Here is a 12032-nt window from a genome sequence, read left to right on the forward strand (position 1 = left end):
GTCTATAGGTATTCCACTGATGAGTCCCTTCTGTGTATATAGATCTGTGCCTATAGGTATTCAAATGATGAATCCCTTTTATGTATACAGACCTGTGCCTATATGTATTCCACTGACGAGCCCCTTCTATGTACATAGACCTGTTTCTATAGGTATTCCACTGATGAGTCCCTTCTATGTATACAGACACGTGTCTATAGGTATTCCACTGATGAATCACTTTTATGCATACATATATCTGCCTATAGGTATTCCACTGATGAGACACTTCAATGTGTACAGACCTGTGTCTATAAGTATACCAATGAGTCCCTTCTATGTATACAGCCCTGTGTCTGTAGGTATTCCAATGATGAATCCCTTCTATGTATACAAATCTGTGTCTGTAGGTATTCCACTGACGAGTCCCTTCTATGTATTCAGATCCGTGCCTATAGGTATTCCACTGATGAGTCCATTCTATATACAGACCCATGTCTATAGCTATTCCAATGATGAGTCCCTTCTATGTAAACAGACCTGTGCCTTTGTGCCTATAGGTATTCCACTGATGAGTCCCTTCTGTGTATACAGATCTGTGCCTATAGGTATTCAAATGATGAATCCCTTCATTGTATACAGACCTGTGCCTATGTATACAGATCTATGCCTATAGGTATTCCACTGATGAGTCCCTTCTATGTATACAGACACGTGTCTATAGGTATTCCACTGATGAGTCCCTTTTATGCATACAGATTTGTGCCTATAGGTATTCCACTGATGAGTCCCTTCTGTGTATACAGACCTGTGTCTATAAGTATACCAATGATGAGTCCCTTCTATGTATACAGTCATGTGTCTGTAGGTATTCCAATGATGAGTCCCTTCTACGTATACAGATCTGTGCCTATAGGTATTCCACTGATGAGTCCCTTTTATGTATACAGACCTGTGCCTGTAGGTATTCCAATGATGAGTTCCCTTCTATGTATACAGATTTGTGCCTATAGGTATTCCAATGATGAATCCCTTCTATGTATACAGATCTGTGCCTATAGGTATTCCACTGATGAGCCCCTTCTATATACACAGACCTGTGTCTATAGGTATTCCACTGATGAGTCCCTTCTGTGTATATAGATCTGTGCCTATAGGTATTCAAATGATACTTGAGATTCGCAGCGCCATGGTCAGGTCGCTCTCGATGATCGTCCTACAATTTTATCCGTTTTGGGCGGTTTAAAGATGATTTTTAACAAATGAACTTTTACGTGTGTTAGTGTTTGATACCTGGATGATTATGTTGCAGCAATTTTTATATTTTGTGTGTGGATTACGTGCAATTCCGTTGATTTTTATTTCCACTTTCGTCGTGGATCGGGTATGTACTGACTTTATTACATGTACTGTATTCAACTCCATTGGGAATACAATCATGATGACCGGTACTCAAACTGAAGTGGATGACCTATCTAACATAAAGAGTGATATTGATCGTAATATTGATCGTATATGTTATACTGTCGACTTTCTTTATTCGCTGGAACTAAAACCACCCGGTTTAGATAGTGCAATAGACTGTGGTATACCCATGAATGTTTGTAAACATTTGGATTCCTTGAACTTACTCAAACATCCTTGCCCTTTTCATACACAACATCATGCATATATACAAGGAAAAAGCGATGGAGAAAAAGAGGAAGTAGAGGTATTCGTAGACAACGCAATCCCCGTTCTATCCCTGTTGTTACAAACTTAAGAACTACATGTGTACCTGGCCAAAATGCTGCGAATCATAACAACTTGCGCTACTTGGACAAACATGACAGTAGAAAATTTAACATAAGACACTGGAACGCCAGATCTGCTAGAAAGAAGACAATTGCAATAACTGATAACATAATTGCTAATGACATTGATATTTTCATTATCACTGAAAGTTGGCTTGCCGAAAATGACCCTGTTGTTATAGGAGAGCTATTACCACCAGGCTACTCTTTTATGAACTTTAACCGTAAGGGCGATGAGCACGGTGGTATTGCAATTATCCACAAATCTCAAATCAGTCTTCAGAATTACCCAAGTACTACCAAAACCACGTACTTTGAGCATGCATCTGTGGTAATCAAAAACACTGGACTTAGGATTGTCACTGTCTACCGCCCCCCGCCCTCCAAAGTAAATGGTTTCAAAACAAGCCAGTTCTTGGAGGAAATGGAGTCTTTTCTGGAGGATGAGTGCCTTGTTCCTGCAAAGACTATTTTCTTAGCGGGATTTCAACATTCATGTAGATGAGCCAGGAAAACCAGAAGTTGCCCGTTTTCTTGATACTCTTGTTGTCAATGGATTACATCAGCACATACAGGAACCTACACACATTAGTGGCCACACTATAGACTTAATTATATCTCGTCCAGAGGACAAATTAGTTTCAAAATGTTGTGTGCTTCCATCTTTAGGTTCTGATCATATGCTCATTGACTGTGTAATTAATTGTGCAAAACCTGCACCTTTAAGAGTTACATCATCTGTAAGAAATTTCAAATGTATGGACAAATCTGAATTCACTCAAAATCTTACTTCTGAAATTGAGGGTCTGGATCTTCGAGGTACTGCTGATGAGATGCTTGGGCAGCTCGAATCGTCTGTTTCTAGTGTTCTTGATGCCCATGCACCTTCTCAGACACGTTCTCGAAGCTTGAGACCCCGCTTTCCGTGGTATAATCAAGAAATAAATGATGAAAGGTGCAAACGAAGAAGGTTAGAACGTAAATGGCGTAAGACAAGAACTGATCTTGACCATGTTGCTTATATTGAACAATCTAATAGAGTCAACAAACTCATTCAAAGTGCCAAAGAGGTGTATTATAATGAAGCACTTGAATCATCTGACTGTAAAAATATGTTTGTTGTGCTAAATAGACTGCTAAATAAGAATTCCAAGTCTTTACCATGTTGCGACTCAGCCTTAGAGTTGAGTGATTCATTTGCCAGATTTTTTATCAACAAAGTTGCTAAATTAGACAAGAATTCTGTGTCAATAGTGGCACACGTAGTAGTGTAAGTAATCCTAGTGACATTCTGTGTGATGATAGTGTACAGGTATTTGACAGTTTTAAGCCTGTTAGTGCTGAAGTCATCAAAAGACTGTTCTAAACTCTGCTAACAAGTCATGTATCCTTGATACACTTCCAGTGTGGCTCTTTAAAGATAATATTGATGTTTTGTGCAATGTCCTTACAGTCCTTGTTAACAAATCGTTCAGTAGTGGTGAGTTTCCACAAGCACTGCGTGAGGCTGTAGTTTGTCCGGTCTTAAAAAAGCCTTCTCTTGACAAGAATGTCTTACAGAATTATCGTCCTGTCTCCAACTTAAGCTATTACTCCAAAATCATGGAGAAAATTGCTTCTGTTCAACTCCAAGAACACCTTCAGTCTCATGGTCTCCAGGAAGAGTTTCAGTCGGCGTACAGGGCTAGGCATAGTACCGAAACGGCACTGCTAAGGGTCAAAACAGACATATTGAAAGACATGGATTGCGGCAGAGCGGTGTTTGTAGTGCTTCTTGACCTCTCTGCCGCTTTCGACACGGTAGACCACGTCATCCTTCTAAACCGCTTGTCACGCACATTCAATATCACTGGTATGGCTCTTAACTGGATTAAAAGCTATCTACAGAGCAGAAACTTTCGCGTTTCAGTAGGTGCTGTATCATCTGAAAAATATGATCTGAATTACGGACTACCACAAGGATCGGTCCTTGGACCACTCTTCTTTGTTCTTTACACCTACTGCATTGGACATATTATCAGAGAGTTTGGGATTTGCTATCACATTTATGCTGACGACGTGCAGCTGTACTTTTCCTTTGACCCAAAGATTGCTGGTGCTGCTGAACTTGCCTTATCCAGATTATCGTCTTGTATCAATGCTATTCGGCAATGGATGATGACGAATTTGTTGAAGCTCAATGATTCCAAAACGGAGTTTTTTGTAGCAGGTTCGTCTCATAATCTAAAGAAGTTACAGACTGTATCTATCAAAATTGGTAATATGGACATTAGACCCTCTTCGACCATTAAGAACCTTGGAGTTGTCTTCGATCAAACAATGTCCATGAATGCTCATGTGAAATCACTCACTAAATCAGTGAACTTTCATCTCAGAAACATGTACAGAATTCGGAGGTATATCACAACTGAAAGCTGTCACCATCTTGCTAGGTCTCTCATTTTGTCTAGACTCGACTATGCGAACTCACTTCTACTTGGCATTTCGGCAAAGGATAGGAAACAACTGCAGAGGCTTCAAAATAGAGCCGCCAAAGTTGTCTACAAATGCAATAGACTGGAACCATCTGCACCTTTGCTTAGAGACCTTCACTGGCTGCCAGTTGCCGAAAGGATCATCTTCAAAGTGCTGCTGCTAGTGTTCAAAGCTCTGCATGATGTAGCTCCGGCCTACTTGTCGGATCACCTCGTCCTCTACGTTCCTGGTAGAGATAACATGCGATCCAGCAATAACTATTTGCTTCATGTTCCGCGCACTTCACGATCCATGGGTGACAACGCCTTCTGTTCGGCTGGCCCACGCCACTGGAACGCACTTCCAGGTCATCTTCGTTTTGCACCTTCTGTCAACGTGTTTAAGAAGCACCTAAAACGTACCTCTTCCCACCTGTATAGGGATTTGTTTCTTAAATACGTTGACAGAAGGGGTTTGCCTCATTTTCCCCAGGTTTCATGTTTATTTTGATTTTCTTGCCACACTCATTAGTTCTTTGGTTTTAATTAAATTTTTAATGTGTATTTTTCATGTGATTTTAATATGTATATCATGTATATTTCTTAATAATTATGTACTTTTTAAGATATAGTTTGATGTATATTCTTGTATCTGCATTTTAATGTTTTTATTGTAAAGCGCTTTGACAATTTTAATATAGCGCTCTATAAGTGTCGTTTAATAATAATAATAATAATAATAATGAATCCCTTTTATGTATACAGACCTGTGCCTATATGTATTCCACTGACGAGCCCCTTCTATGTATAGAGACCTGTTTCTATAGGTATTCCACTGATGAGTCCCTTCTATGTATACAGATCTATGTCTATAGGTATTCCACTGATGAGTCCCTTATATGTATACAGACCTTGCCTATAGGTATTTCAATGATGAGTTCCTTCTATGTATACAGACCTGTGTCTATAGGTATTCCACTGATGAGTCCCTTCTATGTATACAGATCTGTGCCTATAGGTATTACAATGATGAGCCCCTTCTATGTATACAGATCTGTGTCTATAGGTATTCCACTGATGAGTCCCTTCTATGTATACAGATCTATGTCTATAAGTATTCCAATGATGAGTCCCTTCTATGTATACAGATCTGTGCCTATAGGGATTCCACTGATGAGTCCCTTCTATGTATCCAGACACGTGTCTATAGGTATTCCACTGATGAGTCCCTTTTATGCATACAGATATGTACCTATAGGTATTCCACTGATTTGTCCCTGCTATGTATACAGCCACGTGTCTGTAGGTATTCCAATGATGAGTCCCTTCTATGTATACAGATCTGTGCCTATAGGTATTCCACTGATGAGCCCCTTCTATATATACAGACCTGTGCCTATATGTATTCCAATGATGAGCCCCTTTTATGTATACAGACCTGTGCCTATAGGTATTCCAATGATGAGTCCCTTCTATGTATACATACCTGTGTCTATAGGTATTCCAATGATGAGTCCCTTCTATGTATACAGATCTGTGCCTATAGGTATTCCACTGATGAGTCCCTTCTACGTATACAGATCTGTGCCTATAGGTATTCCACTGATGAGTCCCTTTTATGTATACAGACCTGTGCCTATAGGTATTCCAATGATGAGTCCCTTCTATTTATACATACCTGTGTCTATAGGTATTCCAATGATGAGTCCCTTCTATGTACAGACATGTGCCTATAGGTATTCCACTGATGAGTCCCTTCTGTATATACAGACCTGTGCCTATATGTATTCCAATGATGAGCCCCTTTTATGTATACAGACCTGTGCCTATAGGTATTCCAATGATGAGTCCCTTCTATGTATACATACCTGTGTCTATAGGTATTCCAATGATGAGTCCCTTCTATGTACAGACATGTGCCTATAGGTATTCCACTGATGAGTCCCTTCTGTATATACAGACCTGTGTCTCTAGGTATTCCACTGATGAGTCCCTTCTATGTATACAAATCTGTGCCTATAGGTATTCCAATGATGAGTCCCTTCTATGTATACAGATCCGTGCCTACAGGTATTCCACTGATGAGTCCCTTATATATACAGACTCGTGTCTATAGCTATTCCAATGATGAGTCCCTTCTATGTAAACAGACATGTGCCTCTGTGCCTATAGGTGTTCCACTGATGAGTCCCTTCTGTGTATACAGTCATGTGTCTGTAGGTATTCCAATGATGAGTCCCTTCTATGTATACAGATCTGTGCCTTTATAGGTATTCCACTGGTGAGCCCCTTTTATGTATGCAGACCTGTGTCTGTAAGTATTCCACTGATGAGTCCCTTCTATGTATACAGACACGTGTCTATAGGTATTCCAATGATGAGTTCATTTTATGTATACAGACCTGTGTCTATAGGTATTCAACTGATGAGTCCCTTCTATGTACAGACATGTGCCTATAGGTATTCCACTGATGAGTCCCTTCTATGTATACAGACACGTGTCTATAGGTATTCAACTGATAAATCACTTTCATGCATACATATATCTGCCTATAGGTATTCCACTGATGAGACCCTTCTGTGTACAGACCTGTGTCTATAAGTATACCAATGAGTCCCTTCTATGTATACAGCCCTGTGTCTGTAGGTATTCCAATGATGAATCCCTTCTATGTATACAAATCTGTGTCTGTAGGTATTCCACTGACGAGTCCCTTCTATGTATTCAGACCCGTGCCTATAGGTATTCCACTGATGAGTCCATTCTATATACAGACCCATGTCTATAGCTATTCCAATGATGAGTCCCTTCTATGTAAACAGACCTGTGCCTTTGTGCCTATAGGTATTCCACTGATGAGTCCCTTCTGTGTATACAGATCTGTGCCTATAGGTATTCAAATGATGAATCCCTTCATTGTATACAGACCTGTGCCTATGTATACAGATCTATGTCTATAAGTATTCCAATGATGAGTCCCCTTTATGTATACAGACCTGTGCCTATAGGTATTCCACTGATGAGTCCCTTCTATGTATACAGACACGTGTCTATAGGTATTCCACTGATGAGTCCCTTTTATATATACAGATATGTGCCTATAGGTATTCCACTGATGAGTCCCTTCTGTGTATACAGACCTGTGTCTATAAGTATACCAATGATGAGTCCCTTCTATGTATACAGTCATGTGTCTGTAGGTATTCCAATGATGAATCCCATCTACGTATACAGATCTGTGCCTATAGGTATTCCACTGATGAGTCCTTTTATGTATACAGACCTGTGCCTGTATGTATTCCACTGATGAGTTCCCTTCTATGTATACAGATTTGTGCCTATAGGTATTCCAATGATGAATCCCTTCTATGTATACAGATCTGTGCCTATAGGTATTCCACTGATGAGCCCCTTCTATATACACAGACCTGTGTCTATAGGTATTCCACTGATGAGTCCCTTCTGTGTATATAGATCTGTGCCTATAGGTATTCAAATGATGAATCCCTTTTATGTATACAGACCTGTGCCTATATGTATTCCACTGACGAGCCCTTTCTATGTACATAGACCTGTTTCTATAGGTATTCCACTGATGAGTCCCTTCTATGTATACAGACACGTGTCTATAGGTATTCCACTGATGAATCACTTTTATGCATACATATATCTGCCTATAGGTATTCCACTGATGAGACCCTTCTGTGTACAGACCTGTGTCTATAAGTATACCAATGAGTCCCTTCTATGTATACAGCCCTGTGTCTGTAGGTATTCCAATGATGAATCCCTTCTATGTATACAAATCTGTGTCTGTAGGTATTCCACTGACGAGTCCCTTCTATGTATTCAGATCCGTGCCTATAGGTATTCCACTGATGAGTCCATTCTATATACAGACCCATGTCTATAGCTATTCCAATGATGAGTCCCTTCTATGTAAACAGACCTGTGCCTTTGTGCCTATAGGTATTCCACTGATGAGTCCCTTCTGTGTATACAGATCTGTGCCTATAGGTATTCAAATGATGAATCCCTTCATTGTATACAGACCTGTGCCTATGTATACAGATCTATGCCTATAGGTATTCCACTGATGAGTCCCTTCTATGTATACAGACACGTGCCTATAGGTATTCCACTGATGAGTCCCTTCTGTGTATACAGACCTGTGTCTATAAGTATACCAATGATGAGTCCCTTCTATGTATACAGTCATGTGTCTGTAGGTATTCCAATGATGAGTCCCTTCTACGTATACAGATCTGTGCCTATAGGTATTCCACTGATGAGTCCCTTTTATGTATACAGACCTGTGCCTGTAGGTATTCCAATGATGAGTTCCCTTCTATGTATACAGATTTGTGCCTATAGGTATTCCAATGATGAATCCCTTCTATGTATACAGATCTGTGCCTATAGGTATTCCACTGATGAGCCCCTTCTATATACACAGACCTGTGTCTATAGGTATTCCACTGATGAGTCCCTTCTGTGTATATAGATCTGTGCCTATAGGTATTCAAATGATGAATCCCTTTTATGTATACAGACCTGTGCCTATATGTATTCCACTGACGAGCCCCTTCTATGTATAGAGACCTGTTTCTATAGGTATTCCACTGATGAGTCCCTTCTATGTATACAGATCTATGTCTATAGGTATTCCACTGATGAGTCCCTTATATGTATACAGACCTTTGCCTATAGGTATTTCAATGATGAGTTCCCTTCTATGTATACAGACCTGTGTCTATAGGTATTCCACTGATGAGTCCCTTCTATGTATACAGATCTGTGCCTATAGGTATTACAATGATGAGCCCCTTCTATGTATACAGATCTGTGTCTATAGGTATTCCACTGATGAGTCCCTTCTATGTATACAGATCTATGTCTGTAAGTATTCCAATGATGAGTCCCTTCTATGTATACAGATCTGTGCCTATAGGGATTCCACTGATGAGTCCCTTCTATGTATCCAGACACGTGTCTATAGGTATTCCACTGATGAGTCCCTTTTATGCATACAGATATGTACCTATAGGTATTCCACTGATTTGTCCCTGCTATGTATACAGCCACGTGTCTGTAGGTATTCCAATGATGAGTCCCTTCTATGTATACAGATCTGTGCCTATAGGTATTCCACTGATGAGCCCCTTCTATATATACAGACCTGTGCCTATATGTATTCCAATGATGAGCCCCTTTTATGTATACAGACCTGTGCCTATAGGTATTCCAATGATGAGTCCCTTCTATGTATACATACCTGTGTCTATAGGTATTCCAATGATGAGTCCCTTCTATGTATACAGATCTGTGCCTATAGGTATTCCACTGATGAGTCCCTTCTACGTATACAGATCTGTGCCTATAGGTATTCCACTGATGAGTCCCTTTTATGTATACAGACCTGTGCCTATAGGTATTCCAATGATGAGTCCCTTCTATTTATACATACCTGTGTCTATAGGTATTCCAATGATGAGTCCCTTCTATGTACAGACATGTGCCTATAGGTATTCCACTGATGAGTCCCTTCTGTATATACAAACCTGTGTCTCTAGGTATTCCACTGATGAGTCCCTTCTATGTATACAAATCTGTGCCTATAGGTATTCCAATGATGAGTCCCTTCTATGTATACAGATCCGTGCCTACAGGTATTCCACTGATGAGTCCCTTATATATACAGACTCGTGTCTATAGCTATTCCAATGATGAGTCCCTTCTATGTAAACAGACATGTGCCTCTCTGCCTATAGGTGTTCCACTGATGAGTCCCTTCTGTGTATACAGACCTGTGTCTATAAGTATACCAATGATGAGTCCGTTCTATGTATACAGCCCTGTGTCTGTAGGTATTCCAATGATGAGTCCCTTCTATGTATACAGATCTGTGCCTATAGGTATTCCAATGATGAGTCCCTTTTATGTATACAGACCTGTGTCTATAAGTATACCAATGATGAGTCCCTTCTATGTATACAGTCATGTGTCTGTAGGTATTCCAATAATGAGTCCCTTCTATGTATACAGATCTGTGCCTTTATAGGTATTCCACTGGTGAGCCCCTTTTATGTATGCAGACCTGTGTCTGTAAGTATTCCACTGATGAGTCCCTTCTATGTATACAGACACGTGTCTATAGGTATTACAATGATGAGTTCCCTTCTATGTATACAGACCTGTGTCTGTAGGTATTCCAATGATGAGTCCCTTCTATGTATACAGATCTGTGCCTATAGGTATTCAACTGATGAGTCCCTTCTATGTATACAGCCTGTCTCAAAAAAAATTGTGCAAGTGAAAAGCGCCCTCTTTGGCGATTAGAAAATACAGTTGTGACATGATGCTTACATCAACGTCAAGGGCACATTCTTAGCTCTGAAATACCGTTTGTTCTGTTCAATTTGCTCTTTTTAATCTCGAGATATGTTTAGTTAAGAACGAAAGGGTAAAATCGAAATTGTGCCACTTTTACTATAGGGAATAGGGCGGTACAATGTAAATCAATGATAGCTGATGTTGATGCGTCTAATGCACTCCCCCCTTCAGGGCTCGTGCATTAGACGCATCAACACCAGCGCGCGTGCATTAACCCATAAGTGTGAAATATTTGTTTGTCTTTTAACATGTCTTGAATGACAAAAAGAATATTATTTACCATGGTAAAATCATTGACATGCATATGTATTTAATTTTACAGCAGAATGTGAAATATTTGTCGTTTAATTTGTCGTAAGAGGAAAAGACAATCATTATACCTTTATCATGTTAAAACATTAAAACAATTTTGCATTGTTGTGTAATTGATGCATTCTTTTGATTTCACGAAGGAACTCTTGATAAACTTGATGCTATCATTGATTTACATGTTACATGTACAACCCTCTTCCCTAGTAAAAGTGGCACAATTGTGATTTTACCCTTTCGTTGTTAAGTAAGCATATCTCGAGATTAAAACAAGCAAATTGAACAGACTAAACGGCATTTGAGAGCTAAAACTACGCCCTTGACGTCGATGTAAGCATTATGTCACAACGGTATTTTCTAATTGCCACAGAGGGCGCTTTTCACTTGCACAATTTTTTTTGAGCCAGGCTGTACAGACATGTGCCTGTAGGTATTCCAATGATGAGTCCCTTTTATGTATACAGACCTGTGTCTATAGGTATTCCACTGATGAGTCCCTTCTATGTATACAGACCTGTGCCTGTAGGTATTCCAATGATGTGTTCCCTTCTATGCATACAGATCTGTGCCTATAGGTATTTGAATGATGAATCCCTTTTATGTATACAGACCTGTGCCTATAAGTATTCCACTGATGAGCCCCTTCTATGTATACAGACCTGTGTCTATAGGTATTCCACTGATCAATCAATCAATCAATCAATCAATCAGTCTTTATTTCATTCAAAATACAACAATACAATAACAGCTAAACAACACATTTGAATGAGGAGATGCTCAGAAGGCCAAAAAGGCCTGAACAAGCACCCCCTTAACCTTAACCTACGTTTCTTAATTTGTCTAATAAAATACATTACATACATACAAACCCCCCCCCCCACCCTCTTTCATACATTCATGTAGAACGAACTAAGCAGGAAAAAAATGATGAATAAAGTACATGCAGAATATAAGTGTAAGACAAATTAGGATTTCATAACATATGCTCACGTATATCGCAAAAGAAAGCTGACATTTTGTGAATATAGTATAGAAGCTAAGAGATCGGTTAATTTGAATCGATTTTTTGTTTTAAAAGGGAGAAAAATAAAACTAAGTAAATCA

The sequence above is a fragment of the Amphiura filiformis genome, chromosome 12, assembly GCF_039555335.1.
Source record: "Amphiura filiformis chromosome 12, Afil_fr2py, whole genome shotgun sequence".
In the NCBI taxonomy this organism is placed as follows: domain Eukaryota; kingdom Metazoa; phylum Echinodermata; class Ophiuroidea; order Amphilepidida; family Amphiuridae; genus Amphiura; species Amphiura filiformis.